A 19,544-nucleotide genomic window follows, 5' to 3' on the forward strand; every position below is an offset into this window, starting at 1 on the left:
CTTCTCTGGTGAAATCCTCAGACAATTGGTAAAGACAAATAGAAGGCACATGCAAAAGGAAGCCGACCTAGAAGTAGAGAGAGCGGTTAAAGCTAGGCTAGAGAGGGAAAGAAAAGAAAAGGAATAGCGAATGGAAGCTGACCTAGCATATGAGAAAGAAGAGAAAGCTAGGCTGGAGAGGGAAAGAAAAGAAAAGGGGCAGCAGAGAGGCGACCTAGAAGAAGAGAGAAAGGAAAAAGCAAAGGAAAAGGAGAAAGGAGGGGACAAGGAGAAAGCAGAGGAAAAGGAGAAAGCATAGGACAAGGAGAAAGCAGAGAAAAATGAGGTAGCATAAAAGCGCGGTCTATACATACGCCTTGTGAGGAGGCCTAAAGATTTTTAGGGGGTGTGACTCTCATTGTAAAATTAAACCCTATGTAATGTTATTTGATGCCAAAAATTAATGTGAGATAATCTTTTCAACAGTTGCCTTCTACTATTTCATTTTTATGTGTTACAAAATTATGTGCTCGGTTTTTTGTTAGGTAGCACACACTATAAAGTAGCAAGTAAGTATACAGTTAGCATATATTGTGGTAGTTAAATAACAAGAGGTAACTTTAATTCCGACACCAATATATCGACGTCAATGGCAGGCGTTGGTATATGTGTAGGTAAGTATGGAGGGAGATGAAGATTTTAAAATTTTGATTTTTAAATTTCCGACGCCTGTTTTGATGTATCTTTCGATGCTTGTTCCGATGCACATTCCGACGCCTATACGAATGCTCTTTCCGACGCCTCTACCAATATGTGTACTATCGGACCCTGCAAAAAAAAAACCCACGGGCTTTATCTGAACATTTCTCTTCTTGTTGCACCTTTTCTCTTGCTCTCTTCCTCCTCACCTCTTACAGATCTAGTGTGAAACAAGTTATCGTAGGTGCTAATCTTGCTCGTGGACTACTCCATAGCACTAAGGTGAGATTGTTTTCAACTTTACTTGTAGGTTTAGGGTTTAGGGTTTAACATGGTGTGTGTGTGTGTGTGTGTGTGTGTGAATTTTTATAGGTTCGAGGACGTTTACAACACCTTTTCTTGCTCAAATAGGCCGCATGTGAGTGCTTGAACTTTTAATGCATATTAAATTTATTTAAATTAATTTTTATATTGATAAAAGAAAATTTCATGCTTTAAAAGAAATTATGGTTTGTGTTGTGAAATTTTGATTTGAATTATGAAAGTTTTTTGTTTTCGTTTATGAAAAAAATATTGGTTTGAAGAATTTTTGTTTTGAATTATGTCATTTTTTAAATTATGCTGTTGATGAGGTTTAGGTTTTAGGTTTCAGTTAGGTTTAGTTTAGGTTATATGTTAGGTTAGGGTATATATAGGATATATGTTAAGTTATAAGTTAGGTTATGTACGTTAAGTTACGTTAGGTTAGCTTATAGGACGTTAATTATGTTAGGTTAGCTTATAGGTTAGGTTTAAATTAAGTTATAAGTTAGGTTATAGGTTATAGGATAGGTTAGCTAGATTACAGGTCAGGTTTAGGCAATGAGCTAGGTTATAGGTTGTACGTGAAAAGTTAGGTTATGTTATATGTTAAGTTAACTCATGTTTAGGTTACATATGGACTTTGTGTTTGGACAGTTAGAACTTATGTACTTTTATGTTAATCTTAACACTTATCGGTGAAACGTCCAAACACAACCATCTATTAGCATCTAAACCATAACCCTCTAACCCTATTAGCAAACTGAAATGGCCAAGCGCTACACTAATTGGATTTGGAGCGACCAAATCAAAAGTTGTCAAACCTAAGCGGATTTACATAGTGAAAGGACAAAGGGTAGACTGGCATGTGGTTCTCCTCCCAACCTCCCTACTTATAGCCCTTGGCCCTTGCAAGTAGGTCCCCTTAACGCATGCCCGGCCCTCGGCTCTTAGCCGTACTGAGCCGGTGAATCCCTAGCCCTTGGCCTGCTGCCCTGTCCTACCATTGACCTGGCATTACTCTCCCATTGGAGAAGCGTTTTTGTCTGCGAAAACACAAGTGATGGTATCTTCATAAGAACACTAATGTTTTCCACCGTGAAATCCCTCATGGATCCAACGATTCATTTGAGCGAAACCCGGTTCAGTAGGAGGTTCAATGAAACCAAGAGTAACATCTTGATTTTCTACATTGTTGTCCATTTGCAACCATCTGATGGTATCAGTTCCTATCCAAATATAGTGTGTAGAATCCATTTAGAACGCTTATGAGTATGGTAAACGAGTTTATCACACAAAGATGTACCAAAAAGAGTATCTCTTGTCACTTTCCATGAAAGTAACTTGCTGACATAACTCATCAGTCAAGTTTAAGTCCTTGACTTGTTCCCAAATTTCATCTCATGAGTAGACAACCCCACCCTAACGAGTGTTCAAGGTTGAGAACCTGACTTATACATGAAGCTAGACTAAACCTAGTCGCAAACATGCGTTAACTGATAGTAGTAAACTTTAAGTAGAGCAATAAATGCTTATTAATTGGAGTGCTTGGTGCTAATGTATGCACATTGTGTATCTTTAAGCCCAAGATTACACTTTGTAATCTGCCTATCCCCTTGGATAACTGACAGTACTGAGGTGTGTTTCCCCCGTGGTTTACAAATAGTCTTCCCAGATGAGTGGTAAATGGGAATCACAATATCGTATAACATTGCTGAGGAATCAACAATGTCCGGGATAACGATTGTGGTTAACTTGAAAAATCCACAAACACCCAAACCAAGCCATCACCTCTGTTGGTGATTAGTAGACCCAAAAGTAATCTCATAGAGATACTGCACACAGAGTGCAAAATGATTCATAAGCAACAACTTGATGAATACGCATGCCGTTCCAAATCAGCCTTTGCTAAACACTAGGGCCCATAACAACTAGTGTGCATGCATTTAGCAAAAAACAGATCCGAACCTGTATATCCATGATCATGCTTGCCAATAATTGTGGCAAGCCTAGCACACATTAAAGAGGAATATAAATAGTTCTAAAAAGAAACTAAATACTTTCAGTTTGCAATCATTTGCAAGCCTTGTTGAAACGAGGTGAAACAATGATCACTTCTAGGTACAAACAATGAAACTTTTTCATTAACAACTCATAGCCTTTCTATATGTAAAACAACCATCTGTAATGTTGTTTAGCAGTACTTGTGCCTTAACAAGTCATTCTAAGTATCCAAAAATTTCTGGCCATTGAAATTGCTCATGATACGTCGTGCTAAAAATGGTCTAGAAAATAGATGTGACCAGCACCTAGGGATGTTGTCGTGACACATATTTAAAATAGTGGACGCCAGTGTCAGTCACAGAGACTCATATTCGCCACATGTGAATATGTCTCAACTAAGGATGTCTGGTAAAAGAACATCCTACAAGTACAAGATGTACTTGTGTATGGAGGTAACTCTAAACACTCCGCAACAAGAGTGAGAGGACCCTCATTCATTGTTCCACACTGGCTAAACCGAACTCTTGAGTCCCTAGACCATGTTGTATCCCATGTGACAACATGTGCCAAATCAAACCCAACAAGTGGGTTCATAACATCATAATGTATAGTGAACACCACGACCCAAAATAGTTGCTCCGACATGCCCTTGGCATGGCTCTGAAACATTCAAGTGTATTTATACGACTTGAAAAAACCAAGCAAAGCATACAAAAAAATGGAATAACACCAAATCAATAGATGCGTACCTGGAGATTTGAACTGAATGTTCACTTACCCTTATTCAAATGCACAAGAGCACCTTTCCCTATGAAAAAACAAGCAACATTTCACTGGAAACTCTTGGTAAGACATATTTAGGAATTTTGGGAATTATTCAAGTCCCATTTCTTTAAAGGGTACTTGGAATCTAAGTATTATTGTGTAGTTGTAGATAACATTGTTTGTGAGTCCTTGGTTATGCCTTTAAAATGTATGCCTCCTTCAATGAAAATATGATTGTGTTTGTATAAAATCACATGGATGTATTTGAAGGGTACTTGAAATTAAGTATTACAATGTAGTTGTAAACAATATTTGTTTGCTAACCCTTGGTTATGCCATTAAAATGTATCCCTCCTTCAATGAATATATGATTGTGTTGGTACAAAATCACATGGATGAATACATTAAACATGGACATTCAAAGGATGACCTTGAAATTTATCTAGGACTCTCAAATTGTCCTTGTGTAGAGAATACTTGATATGAATGGATTTTATTTTTTCCATTGATATGACTACACTAACTATATCAGGACTACGTACCTAGAAAATCAAATGTTTTCATGGAAGAGCATCGGATTTTCAAAAGAATATGGTGCTTAGAAACACCAAGATAACAAGTGACATTGGTATAATTGTATTGTATTATAGAGATAACCTAATCTAATAAATCACATATTACAAGAAATTAAGAAACTACACACATATTTTTGGCTATCAGCATGGTTGATTAAATCAAAGATCTTTCTAAGGTTAATATAGGAATTGACGATATCTCAAATAGATGGTGGTGTTTAGAAACACCAAAATAATTCATGAACCCAATATTATCATTTATTGCTCGATTTAGATACATGTACCGAATTCCATTTGACTCTAATACATGGAATATTATTATGAAAATGCCTAGAAATTTTCTCCTTATTGGCCATGCTTTCCTCTTGCATAAGCTCATCCAAATAGCTATGCCGTGATTTTCCTTCTCTAACACTAGTTTGGTACCACAACCACATATAACAGTGTCCTTTGGCGATCATTTTGAAGAAAATACCAAGGCAAAATCATAATGAATTTCCACCAAGCTATATAGTGTGTGACTTTCCCCATGGGTATACTACATAAGAAAAACACTACATGTGGTACATAAATCATTAAAAAAAACATATTGGCTCTAAATTACATGAATATGTGGTGTCTATAAGTATATAGTGTGGCACATAATGTATTGTGATAAACAAAATTCATTTGACCTAGGAAAAAAATCATTCAATATAAGACAAAAATAGGCAAAAAATAGGACATTGATGTGTCCATTTTAATTGTAAGAACTTTTTAACATTTTGAAAATGGATTATTCTTGCGTATTTAAATTTTCTCCATTTTACATGAATCTCTAGTGTGTGTAAGTATATAGGGTGGCACATAATGTATTGTGACAAACAAAATTCATTTGACCTAGGAAAAAAATCATTCAATATAGGGAAAAAATAGGCAAAAAATAGGGGACACTTATGTGTCCATTTGAATTTTAATATATATATATATATATTTAAAATGGAATATTTTTCTTGCATATTTAGAATTTCTCCATTGGTAGCTTTCCCAAAAAAATCCATTTGACATTGTATAAAGCATAGAAATGACCTATGATTTTTCTCCAAGGTTTAGGACATTATAATGTCCAGAGGACATTCTAATTTCCACATACCAAACTAGTATTAATTAAAAGGCTTATGTTGTTTGATTGCATAATTGCAAAAAAAAAGGAAATCAAGACACTAACTGTCATTCCCAAAGATAATTAGCACCATCTCAATAGCTAGCATTAAAAATAATGAAAACATCATTAAAATTTCTTATAAATACACAACTCCAAATAGAAGGTTCTCTCTCTCTCTCTCTCTCTCTCTCTCTCTCTCTCTCTCTCTCTCTCTCTCTCTCTTGTCAATCAATAACCATACATATTCAAGAAACACACATTGTATTCAATAAGACCTAATTTATGCATGATTTTTAAGGCATGCATACACCTTGATTACTCCATATGACATATTTTTAATCATGTACATAGATACAAAAGGAGTTAACAACAAATTGCTTTAGTAATCTTTGTGTTAAAAGAAGTGAACAAAGAAAATTACTTTTGGTAGAGACACATTAATTTTATATCTCTATCCTTGCCATCATTTTTAATAAAATGAGAGGATAGTGTTATTATTCTTAAGATGCATGAGTTACTCCCAAGCATCTACATTTAGCAGTTGTACTACAAGATTTGAGCCATGTAAGAAAGATACATATGTTGAAAGGTAAAGTGAGGTTCTTGATCGATTAGAGTCTCGAAGAAAGTACCTTTTGATTAACACTAGCATGGAGGTGCTTTGTTCAAAATGCACCTCTTGGATCTAAAAAAAAAGGATCCTATTATGAAAATATTTTTAGCTTCTAATATGTTGGCTATGGATCCAACTTGGGTTTAAGATCCTCTTTGCAAGTGTATGGTACCTAGGCTATCATATGAAACATGCATATGTTTGAGGCTCACTTGAAACTGAACCTTAAAGTTGAGGCCCATTGCAAGTGCATCTTTTACTCAAGCTACAACCTCTCATGGAAGTACACATTGAAGAGTTCAAACCTAGTAGTTTGAGAAAGAAGGTCCCATGTCTTTGGATGTAGTTCCTCTCTTGCAAGTGCTAGATTAATGGGGCATCAAACTTAGAATTGAGTCCCTAGTTAATAAGTTCATCTGAGGCTCAAATGCATGATGCCTAGTTCATTTCAATGTCAACAAGGAAGAGAGCTAAAATGAGCTGGAGCGTGGAATGTAGCCTTGGGATTTTAACAAAAAAGTGCGCTAGAAAAAGAAGATTTATTGTGGTTAGGATGTGCACACAAGCAATCTACCTACATAAAAAACTAGAATGAGCTCATTAGGTTGATCTCACATGCTAGTTCTACACTAGATTATGCATATAAGTTTTAAACTTAAGTTGGAGTCTCAAGTTCTAGAAACCTATAATTTAGTGTATGAAGGCTCATGTCCTTACATACATTAACATATGGAAGTCACGGGCAAGATGAGCTTCACATACTAAACCCAACTTGCATTTACTATTCCACTATATGGAGATAAGGCTCAAAGAATTAGTCTATGAGGCTAACAATTTAGCACAAGACTCACTTACATGTGCTATAGTAGCTACATTGAGCCCATGAGGCTAGACAAGTGCTACACAAAAATATCAAGTCAAGGCTCAAACTTAGGTTCAAGTTTCACTTGTTAAAACCTTGAAATTCAAGTATAGATCCCCAAATGATTGTCCTAAATTAGCATATGAATGTGAGTCTTGGACTAAGGAAGAATGTTTTAATTCAAGTATAAAACCACACATGATTGTCCTAAATTAGCATACAAATGTGAGTCTCCAATCAAGAATAATCTTGGAATTTAGTTCAAATCTCCATATCAAGGATTTGTTAGAGGATTGTATTTAAGTTCCAATCTCCACTAAGCAAGACCCATGCGCCACTTAAGTTCAAGAATCTTCCAAAGCCTCAAACTTAAGAGTGAACGTCTACCTCAACGAATACTTAGAAGATTGAACTTGAGTTCCAACCTCCACTAATGTAGAGGCTCAAACTAATTAAACTTGAGCCTTTATTAAGGCACATGTTTCAAGATTTCCTAAGTTTAACCTCACCTCAAGCCTCTTACCTTGAGGCTAATTAAAGGCTCACGGTCCTCCTCTAAGAACGTAGAGGCTCAAGCTACTTACATTTGAACAACTTGTTTGGAAGATTTAACTTCAAGTCTCTCCCTTAGAGGCTCGAACTTAAGTTCGAGCCTCCTTTGGGGTAGAGACACAAGCTAGTTATATTTGAGCCTATACTAAAGCATATGTTTATACATTTACTCCTCGAGGTTAATTTGAAGCCTCTAGGCCTTGAGGCTACTAAAATTTCAAACCTCCTTTGAGGTAGAGGTTCAAACTACTTACTTTTGATCTTGTAGTGAAGCACAAGGTTGGACCCTATTTAAATTAAGCATCCCCTCAGGTTTCTTAGAGGCTCAAACTTAAGTTTGACCCTCCTCTCAATTAGAGATTCGAGCTGCTTAAATTTGATACTCTTGTGAAGGACAAGGGTTGGACCATAATAAATGTTAAGTTCAAACCTCTCCCTTTGAGGTTGCTTAAGAGGCTTGAACTTAAGCTCAAGCCTTCTCTCAGGATGAGGGTCAAGCTTCTTAAATTTCAGCCTCCTACTGAAGCACATGTTCTGGGTTTTCCTAAAGTTAAGTTCAAGCATGTCCTGGATCAATATTAAGTTCAAGCCTGTCCAGGCTCAAACTTAAGTTCAAGCCTCTAGTAACGTAGAGACTCAAGATACTTAAATTTAAGTCTGTACTGAAGCAGAGGCTGAAAATTTACTAAATCTAAGCTCAAGCCTCTTCCTTCGGGTCTACTTTGGGTGGCTAAGGTAGAGGCTCACTCTTTTCAAATTTGAGCTTTTATTGAAGCACAAGTTGTGGTCCTTTTCTAAGGTTAAGTCCAAGCCTCTCACTTGGTGGCTGCTTAGATGCTTGAACTTAGGTTGGAGCCTACTCTAGGCTAGAGGCTTAAGCTACTAAGCTACTTAGAATGCTAAGATTTAGTGTAATCCCACCTTTAAAATTCAAAACTTACCTTTTTTCACAAGTCTACAAGTCCTTGAGATTTTAGTGTATTTACTTGAAAAAAAATACCTCTACCTATTATATTTCCACTTGAAGGTTTTAAATTTCATTTCTTAGGAGACAAGGAGCTCTAATATGATGTATTTATTCTTAATAATAATGGAGCGAACATAAGTTGAGGAATCGGTTCTTTTCAACGCTCCCTTGTGGGTCGTTCCATAGCCTGTGCTAGCTGCTCCTCTTACATTGAAGCACATGTTCCGAACTTTGCTACGTTTAACCTCACCGCAAGCCTCTTACCTTGACGCTACTTAAAGGCTCTTGATCCTCCTCTAAGGAGGTAGAGGCTCAAGCTACTCAACTTTGAGCTTGTATTGAAGGTTTAACTTCCAATCTATCACTTTGCGGCTTCTTAGAGGCTCGAACTTAAGTTCGAGCCTCCTTTGGGGTAGAGGCTCAAGCTAGTTATATTTGAGCCTATACTAAAGCATATGTTTATAATTTACTCCTCAAGGTTAATTTGAAGCCTCCCCTTGAGGCTACTTAGAGTTAGAACCTCCTTTGAGGTAGAGGTTCAAGCTACTTACTTTTGATCTTGTAGAGTGAAGCACAAGGTTGGAACCTATTTAAAGTAAGCCTCCCCCTTTGAGGTTTCTTAGAGGCTCGAACTTAAGTTTGAGCCTGCTCTCAAGTAGAGATTCCAGCTGCTTATATTTGATCCTCTTATGAAGGACAATGGCTGAACCCTATTAAAGATTAAGTTCAGACCTTTCCCTTTGAGGTTGCTTAAGAGGCTCGAACTTAAGTTCGAGCCTTCTCTCAGGTTGAGGCTCATGCTACTTAAATTTGAGCTTCTACTAAAGCACATGTTCTGGGATTTACTAAGGTTAAGTGCAAACCTATTCAGACTCGAACTTAAGTTTGAGTCTCTGCTAATGTAGAGGCTCAAGCTACTTAAATTTAAGTCTCTATCGAAGGAGAGGTTGAAAATTTACTAAATTCAAGCTCAACATCTTCCTTGGAGTCTACTTAGAGAGGCTAAGGTAGAGGCTCAATCTTCTTAAATTTTAGCTTTTATTGAAGCACAAGTTGGGGTCCTTTCCTAAAGTTAAGTCCAAGCCTCTCACTTAGTGGCAGCTTAGATGCTCAAACTTAAGTTCGAGCCCACTCTAGGCTATAGGCTTAATCTACGAAGCTGCTTAGAATGCTAAGGTTTAGTGTAATACCGCCTTCAAATTTTAAAAAATTATCTTTTTTAACAAAGTTGTAAGAAGGAAAGTCTACAAGTCCTTGACATTTTAGAGTATTTATTTGCAAACAAATACCTCTCTACCTATTATATTTCCACTTAAAGATTTTATGCTTATTTTGTTAGGAGACAAAGATCTCTCAAATGATGATGTATTGATTCTTAATAATAATTAGAAACAACCACAGGTGATACCTAAACAAAGTCACGAAAGATGGGAGTAGATGAACATACGTCTGCTAATGGCAGTTGAGGCATCGATTCTTTTCAATGCTCCCTTGTGGGTCGTTTCATAGCCAACGCTTGCAGCTCCTCGTGCAGCTCGCGCATGTAACTCCATCCGCCTTCTCAAAAGGACTACATTTTACAGTAGGTTTGCCCACCTTCTTGGGCTCGCGCTTGAGTCCTGGAGGCCCTATGCACCTGCTTGCTACATCTGTAAGCTAGGTCAGGCATCTTGGGAGATCTCTGCTTCTTCTAGGCTATGCGCTATGATACTACGACCAACGAGTCGTGTGTGGGTGGTGCAGTAGGAGGTGGCACACATTTGAGCTTTTCAAAGTTCAAGCAGTTGTTGCAGCGGCTACTTCTCAGATCTCAGAGTTCGGGAGTCCGAAGTCTCAGGCTGCAACGCCACCTAACCTATTGTTGCTCGTGGGCATGAGACTCGTGCATATTGTGCTGCTGAGGTGGACTTGCTCAGTCAATCCAAGCACAATCCCTTTTTCTCCTACAGGCAACGACAAAGTTGCACAAGGAAGAAGCTACATGCTAGTGATGCGGCATGTAGGAGGTGGTACACATTTGAGCAGTTGTTCCTCAGATCTCAGAGTTCAAGATTCCAAAGTCTCAGGTTGCAACGCCACCTAACCTGCTGTTGCTCGTGTGCATGAGACTCGTGCATATTGCGTTGCTGAGGTGGCCTTGTTGAGCCGATCCAAGCACAGTCCCTTCTTCTCCTCTAGGAAATGACAACAAGGATGAAGCTAAATGCTAGTGATGTAGCATTCTTTTCCGGACTGGCATAAGGTCTTTGAAGCGATGGCTTCACAGAAGCAATGGATTCACAGATTTGATGGGGCTAAGGTCTGGAGCAGACGATGACGTAAGGCCTGACGTAGGGGCATCCTCAAATGTCGCTTTAATTTGAATTCAAATGTAATGTTGGTCGTTTTACAAGCTTATCATCACGGCTCGTCAAGCCTCGTCAAAACTAACGGACCTTCAAGTAGTGACGTGCATGCCTTCGCTCCAACTTAAGTTCGTGGTTTGAACTATTAGAGCGGGCGAACCTTGAGAACTCATGCACATGCATGTATGAAACCTCATGCGCATTGATACACACATGAGCTTGAGAAAGTTTTTTCCTATTTGCTAGGTGATTTCCAAGTGTTAACGTCTTGGAGGTTGATGGTATGTTGTTTCAAATTAAGTTCGTGGAGGCCTTCACTCCAACTTAAGTTCGTGGTTTGAACTATGAGATCGGGTGAACCTTGACAACTCATGCACATGCATGTGTGAAACCTCATGCGCATTGCTACGCACATGAGCCTGAGAAAAATTTCTCCTATTTGCAAGGTGATTTTCCAGGTGTCAACGTATTTGTGCGCTTTTTGTCGCACTGTCGAAGCAAGGGACTTGCCAATACACCGTATGCGAGCCACAAACGGCTCCAAGCACACAACAAGCCTAAACTAGCAAGCTCAAGAAAACAAAGGGTGTGTCACTCACCGCTCTACGCTCGCCTTCGTGGTGGATTCCTCGTCGCGATGAAGAAGAAGCTGCAGTCGTGCCGCGCTCAACCGCTTCGCCGCCGTCGTGCCTTCGTAATGCTCGATCGCACACACACTCTCCCTCTCTCTCTCTCTCACACACACACACACAAGGAGGTGAAGAAGAAGAAGATGGAGATGGAGCAAGAGCACTCTTCAATTGCACAAATGAGAGAATGAGTAAAAATTAGGTTTAGTTGGCTTTTATAGGAGCTCACCCCATTCACACTTGGGCGCCTATGCTTAACCAACTAATCCCTTGAATGTCCAAGTTAAAGTGCGCCTCTCATCGGCGATCACTCTACCTTTCCCTATTGGTCCGACAAGCCCGGTACCTGACTCTACCAAATACATAATACGCGTCCATCGTAGGTGATGGGTGTCCGTGAGCTGTGAGGGTTAACATGCCCCCCTTCCTGATGTAGATTCCGTCCTCGGAAGCTATTGAGTTGAAGCTGGTTCATCGAGGTGGAAGAGCATTTGAGATGAATGTCCTTAGCCTTCTTCAGTCACTGCAAAATCAAACAACATTGGCACAGTAATTGCATTCTCTTAAAAAGCATATGCAGGTTTAGGTAGACAAATTGATTGGTCAAAGAATTTCAAACAAGTTGATAGCAATGAACATTAAATTGCAATGTAATCAAATGCATAAACAGATGTAAAGGTAGAAAATGAAACAAGTCTGGGGTCGCTAATTTGACGGTCGAAAAGCACTAGAGATCAAGTATTAATACCATGGGTAAGCTTCTTAATTTTCAGTGGTCAATTAAGTTGTTTAATCGCGAGAGCCAAGTATTCATGTTCAAGGGCTGACTAGAGGCTATATCTAGAAAACTTTGTAGTTAAGCTACCATAAAAGGAATTTCTCATGAAATCATCGCCTGACTGATTACTTTTTCTTTGACCCCCCAAGGTCTTTTCACACTGATTCAATTTTGAAGTGGGTGCTTATTTTGTATGCCTTGGGTTTTTTGCTTTTCAAGGAAAAGCGCCCACACTGGGAACCTCTAGGGCTCTAGTACCATAGGCGATACATGTGAGTGAAGTACCAATTTAAGCCAGGATTTCTCTTCCAGCGTAAGATTTTACATTGTGGCACTTTGATTTTTTGCTTGTTCATTTTCAGCATTTAAATTTTGTAACTTTGGGGGGTCATATAACACTGTTACCCTCCCCAGGCTCATCACATTAGTAAACTCCCTTTATAATACTTAAGCTAAAGGTCAATAGAGTTAAGCCCACTAGAAAGCCCTAGTACATTTCATACAATGCTGCCTAAATCGGATTAAGAACCTAAGTAACCATTGCTTATTAGGAAGGCATTCCCCATGGTATTAAGAGAAGATTTCTAATACCTAGCTTAGTCGGACTGCTTGATTTTTAAACCTAGACAAGTGATTATGACAAAACACTACATTGAATTAAATGTTTGATACTAAGCCAATGCGCTGAATATTATGCTACCGATCACAATCAAAGCAGACAAACATGGATGCAAAAAAGATAAGGGCAATGCTAATGGATAAGAAACACCTGTTTGTGTTGAAGGTCGCGCTTGATTTGAAGTGTGAACGAGAGAAAGGTTCCATGAAGGTCCAAATCCTATCAATAGCAACACGCTCCTGTACACACTAGGAAACAAAAACAATACCTCTAGGAGGCACATCAGTGGGAAAAGAGAACTTTGCTAATCACTCAACTCTAAAACAGAAACACTCCTATTGTACTAATCTTACCTACCCTCCATCACTCAAGTGATGAGGATCAAAGGTGTTTTATGGCATAGGTTTCTGCTTCACTGTACCAGATGTGACAGGTGTAGGTCTGAGTCAATGTTTTGACTTTTATTGTGCATACTCGTTTGCTAATTGCTCTTGCTCCTTTTTTTTTTTTTTTTGTGAGTATAAAGCTTTATAGGTACATTCCCTAAGATTGGTGATTAAGAGGTCAGGGAAAAAGGTTGAGAGGGAAACAAATGAATGATGACTGTCAGCAAACACTCCCCCCTTCCTTGGGTAGATCATACTGTTTGAAATGAGCTTGTCACCCTTTGAAACCAATTGTTCCAGTTGGTAATAGGTGAGGATTTTTGCCAGTAGTTTTCTATTACCCTAGGTGCCTTGTCAAGCTGCAACGGTGGTAAGGTACTCTCCCAGGATTGAACTTGAAGTGGTTCATTAGGTGATTCTTGAACACTCGGAGGTGTGGATTCTTTTGTAGCTTCATGGAGGTCCACTACTATAGATGGAGGCTGTGTAGAATCTTTTACCTCTATGGATGTATTACATGAGGAGCTAGAATCTTCATGGGACTCCCCCCTTCCTGAGCTAGGTGGAACAAATCGTTCTTTCTTTGGTACCCAAACTAGCTCGGGAGCGGGTGTGTAGCATTCTGTGATTTTTTTCTTTCCACGATCATTGATCCGTTTTGGAGCTACGGGATTGGGCTCACTTGGGTCAGGTGATAGGTAAGAGCACAATCTACGTTTTGGCACCCAGATTTGATCATTTCCTTGATAGTAGCCTTGGGCTTCCAATAGTCGTTTAGGGATCCATCGCAACATTTTCTTACTTTTCTTGGAGCGAGTGGTACGTTTCTTACAAGGCTTCTGTTTTTTAACACTAGCTATGGTCACTAAAGAAGCTTTAGGGACCCACTTGTATGTTTTCTCTGTTACATTAGGATGAGTCTTGTTGGAAGCGATATGCATTGCTTGTAGCATATTTAAGGGTATAGGCATTTCATCCCCCTCAGGTGTTACCCAGGTCGTCCCCCTATTTCCCCAAGTGTCTATGGTTGATGCTAGGTGGACCCAATCCACATTGTCTGATTCCGTCATACCCGGTAACACATCCATGTAAGGAGAATCTTGGCCAATGTCTGTATCCTTCTTACAAGTGTAACAATATTGTAGTGGGGCCGAGTGAACTATGGTGTCAGAGCGATGATCAATAATGGTTTTACTCCCTAAGGGGTGTACCTTACCAGTCACCAAATCCACTCTAAGGACAGAGTCTTGGAATTGCAAATAGACATGATTTTTAGACCAATCGTGAACCATTTGTGCTTCCCTCATGAATGGTCGTCCTAAAATCATTTTATATGACATAAGGTGTTTAGAGAAATCATTACAATGAACGTATGTCATACCTTGTGTCCTAGAACTTTGATCTTAAGATCCTTGAGCATCCCCATAGGTTTGGCTATGGTACCATTTGCCATCTTTACCACAATGTTAGTAACACTGAGGCGGGGTTTTCCCATGGATTCCCAACAATCTTTTGTAACGATGCTAACTCCCGCACCACCATCAAGAATTCCCTTTATAGTTAATCCCTTGGCAGTGATGGGTAGGGTCGCATTAGACTCGTCGCCTTCAAAATACTGCCCTAATTCGTTAATGGGTACCTCGATCACAGACTCGTGTCCATCTAAGTCAAGTGATTGCACATGATTTTCCTCATCAATCATAATCGAGTCAGGCCTATTTGGTTGCGCAAACTGCGGTAATCCCGTTTGTAGCTCTCCGTTAAGGAATGCTCGAAGTGCAAGGAATAACTCAGGATCTCCATACAGCTTTGCTATGACCGTGGTTCGGACCTCAGAAGACATGAAGTCCACTAGTTTGGCAACATTCATTGGCGTTTTGCAGGGTGTAGGTCCTTGACTAGGAACTGGTGAGGATGGAATCTCATATTCCTCAATGGGATCAGGTATTCCTTCGTTAAACATCCTTTCCAACAAGAAGGGTGTATGCTCACTTTCTGATGTCCTGTCCTCACTCCCTTCTTGGATGATACTAGATATGGCTAACGGTCTATGGTTCATGTGGGGTGGATGAACTTGCGTGGGAAACACTGTGTCATGAATTTTGACCTGCATGGGTTCTGGTTCTAGTTTCCTTTGAGTCTTCTCCACTAAATCTCTTAGATGTTTCACCTGCTTAATCTCGTCTACAGGGTTTGGGTACGTCCCAATCTTCTTTTTATGATTCTTCCCTTTTTGCCCCTGCGGTTTATCTTGGGGGTCGTGGATTGGATTTGGAAACACTTGTGGTGTTTTCAGAGGCTCTTTATGATTTTCTCTTATTCGGTTTTCATTTGGTCCCATGTTACGGTTTTCCTTGTCGGTCTTTCCCTTTGTGGTATTGGTTCTAGTCTCCATTGTCTCGACTGAATCTGAATCATCCTCGAGGTCATTCATATACACGGGGTCATCTCCTGTTCCTATGTTTGTTTTGGAACTTGGCTTTGAATTTTCCGTATTCTGCGACTTCTTCCTTCGTGTCTTCTTTTTCTTTGCTTGGATAACTGACGCGGTATCTCTCTCTTCGAGGATATGTCCTGGACCTTGAAGCATGGACCGTGTAATCGCATAAGCAGGTGCAACGGGTGGTATTGGCGATGTCACACTATCAATTTCGACCAAATTCAGGGGTGTGATTTTAGGCGCATTTGGGTTATAGGGGCATTGGGCAATCAAGTGATCTATGCCACAACGATTACATGTGAGTATTGGCATTGCAGACGTGCTCCCTTGATTCATTTGCATCTGTGCAGCATTCTTTTGCAGCCTAATAGGGCACTCCGCTACTCGATGTGGTCCACCACACTCGTAGCATTGAAGAGGTGGCCTCCTAGCCTGGGTGTTGATATTTTGACCTCTGGATGCGAGAGCAGCAGCTTGATAAACCGGCTTGACTTGTCCCCAACAATCTTCCATGTAGTATATAGGACACTCTTCCAATGTATCAAGTCCGTAGGCAATACTAGTGTCTATTTCCTCCTCACATCCATCTGCATAAGCATTTGATGGCTCGCAACCCACTTGGTTCATAGGGGCGACTCTTGGATGCGGGGGCTGCGGTCCTAGCACAGGAGGTGGTAACGGCGTAGCTTGTACAACATTTTGAGGTCTAGGGACCATGTGTTGCGGTAGTTGCTCAACAGGTGGAGTAGGCATCAATACAGGAGCTCGAGGCGCATCCGTCCAGGCTACAGGTGGTCTATTTGCCATCATACGTTTGATCATTAAACAATCCTTAGCTTGGTGACCATACCTACCACATGCGTTGCAAGTTCCATTAAATTTTACTCTAAACGTAGGGCACTCACTAGTGCTATGTGGGCCTAAGCAAATGGAACACCATTGTTGCTCCCTTCTTGGATACATGTGACTATTTTGAGGGGGTCGATTATCCTTAAGAGACTCTTGGATTGCCTTGGTGAGGTCTGTCAAGAATGTCTCAAATACCTTTGGCTCATTGGCAATGGGCTTTGCAGTCATGGGTTCATACTCAATGGCTTGTGAGCTAGTGGATCTCGTGTCAGTAGACACCCTCATGCCTGCTATCATCAAGTTGTCCTCTAGTTGGATTGCATTGGCAGTGACATCTTCCCAGGTTGTGATACCTCTAATCACTAGTCCATTATAGATTCCTTCATTCCTCAACCCTCGAACGAATCGATCAAGCAGTTGGTTATTGTTGAAGCGCTCATTTACAGGGCAGCGAGAGTTTAAGTGCTTTAGACGACTAATGAAGTCCCTTACTGACTCTCCTTCCTTACGTTCGGCCTTCTGTAGCTGAGATGCTACACCCCAAAGCACACCTTCTCGTATGTACTCCTTTAGAAACAACCTTCGAAGGGTAGGGTAGATTGTTTTCTCGTCGACCCTTAGGGTCCTATACCAATCTCCAGCCTTCCCACTTAATGTCAAGCTTAAGGCATTGCACTTATGTAGTTCGTTGCGTTCCCCTAAGGAATCACATACTTGTTCAAACACTTCAATGTGTTTCCTAGCATCTTCGTCCCCATTGAATTTTTGCGTGAGTTTGGCAATTTGTACTGCCTTACTTCTAGGCTCTCTATCAGATGCATGATGCATATTTTCCGCAATAGATCGACCTATGGTTTGAGCAAACGCTGCCAAGTCACCTATGTGAGGAGGCAGGGCCGGTGGAGGTACTCTTGGAATCATATGTGGGAGAGGAACGGGTACCGGTCTTGGCATATGTGTGGATGATGCAGGATATGGAACATAACCGGGCATAGGTCCACTCGGATAAGAGCTAGGGAGCGGCACTCGAGGAGCATAAGCAAGTGGTACAATTGGAGGTGTGGGGGCCATGTGTGCATAAGGGGCTAGAGGCACATATGGTCGAGGCCCCATATTAGGTACTACAACACTAGGTAGTGGCACTGCGCTAACCGTAGATGTCATCGGTACATTCTCTGTTAGGCTTATCCCTGGAGTGAGCACTGTGTTTTCCTTGATAGAGGGTTGAGCCAAGTTAGGGAAGCTAAAGTTTTCGCTCGGAGGCTCAGATTGCATAGAGACCCCAGGTGAAATGACGTAAGATGGGTCCATGGGACTCATTAGAGGAGTCTCCATTTGTGATAGAGTAGGCTGTTGAGCCTTACTCGTATCCAAAAATCTCATGGGGCCAGTTGAGAGTATATTTACCCCTCGGTTTTGCCTTTCTGATTGAATAATGCCATGGATAACATTACAGATCATTTTCTGTTGATCTTCGATGCTCGTGGCACTAGAGGTGGATTGTACAATCTCTATCCATCCTACATGGTAGGCGTGGCCAGAGTGTAGATCCGTCAACACCTCAGTATGGAGGTCGTATGTCCAGTGATCATTGAACAATCCTTCTAGAGTCGACGTGTTAATGGTTTCTTGTGAGGTAGAAGCAATGTTGCTCCCCGTGGTTTTACTTGCCACCAACGGTACTCTAGAGGGAACTTCTGAAGGAGGCAGCTCAACAGGGCCTTCTTGGTAAGAAGTTGGTAGGATATCCACATGGACACTCTTTGGGGGTGTGGGGTCCACGTGCGATGTGAAAGGAGAGTCCACTTCCCCACCCCCTTCGTGTGCTTCATTTGCATCAGGTTCCGAGCGAGTAGCTCTACCTAATGTTTCCATGAAACGGCTAAACATACTAGTACTAGGCTGTGGAGCTTCGGGAGGTGCATGGCCTTCTCTCTCAGTGTTTTGGGTAGGGTATGCTTCCATGATTTCTGAGTCGGAGGAGGAATCACTAGCGGCTATTTTAGGGTCTTGGGTGGTGCTACCTTGTGTCCCCGCTGAGGGTCTAGAGCTTATCGTGGATGGGTAATGGGTGTCCGTATGAACAGAGACACCCTCAATATGCTCGTGTTCTAGCACCCGTCCAGAGCGTAAGTGCATGTGCTTTTGATACCCTAAGGTGTCAAAAAGCTGCTCTAGGAGGCCTTGTGACTAGTTTTTAGCGTGTTTTTTGTTTGTTTTTTTGCTAGATTTTTTAGAGCGTGTCGTGGAATGGGCCGTGTGATAGCTCAAAACGAGCGTATCGGTCAGAGGGTCGTGCCGTGCTTTATAGCCCTCCGTTTGGTCACTCTATGCCCTCGGAATCCCTAAAATTGTCAATTTCCAGTAGGGAACTAGGCCCAAACTAGAAAGTCTAAGGGTGCAAGTGGGAAGAGAAAGGAGGAGAGTGGAGGACTTGTCCCACATGCTCTCATTCTCTCTTGAGGGAGTAGGGTATATATATAAGAGTGAGTCTAGTATATATCATAAAACTGAGGACTGAGGCCTGGGCCTGGGCCTGGGCTTGGGCTTGGGCTTGGGCTTGGGAAAACGATCCCGATCTATCTTTTATACAAACCAACCCGTCCGTTTTAAGAGTCACGTTTTTTATTTTCGAAAAATTTCGCCGCCCACTCGCTCGCGTTTTTAATTTCCGAATTTTTTTCCTTTTAATTTTTTTTTCTTTTTCAAACTTATTTTTTTTTTCTCAAAAAACTTTTTTTTTCCCAAATTTTTTTTTATTTTTTATTTTTTTTTTGATGCAGAAAATACAGAAATTGAAAAAAATGCATAAAAACGCAGAAAATGCAGAAAAAACGCAGAAATTGTAGCAAATTGACAGAAATGCAGAAAATTGCAGAAATTGAAAACGCCGAACTTGAAAATGCAGAAATTGCAGAAATTGAAAAAACGCAGACAATAGCAGAAATTGAAACTTGACAGCAATTGCAGAAAACGCAAAAAACAGAAATCTTCCACGCACTCCTTCCCTGCCTTTCCTATGATAGAAATTGCACCAC

The sequence above is a fragment of the Adiantum capillus-veneris genome, chromosome 24 (assembly GCF_014529385.1).
Source record: "Adiantum capillus-veneris isolate H3 chromosome 24, ASM1452938v2, whole genome shotgun sequence".
Lineage (NCBI taxonomy): Eukaryota > Viridiplantae > Streptophyta > Polypodiopsida > Polypodiales > Pteridaceae > Adiantum > Adiantum capillus-veneris.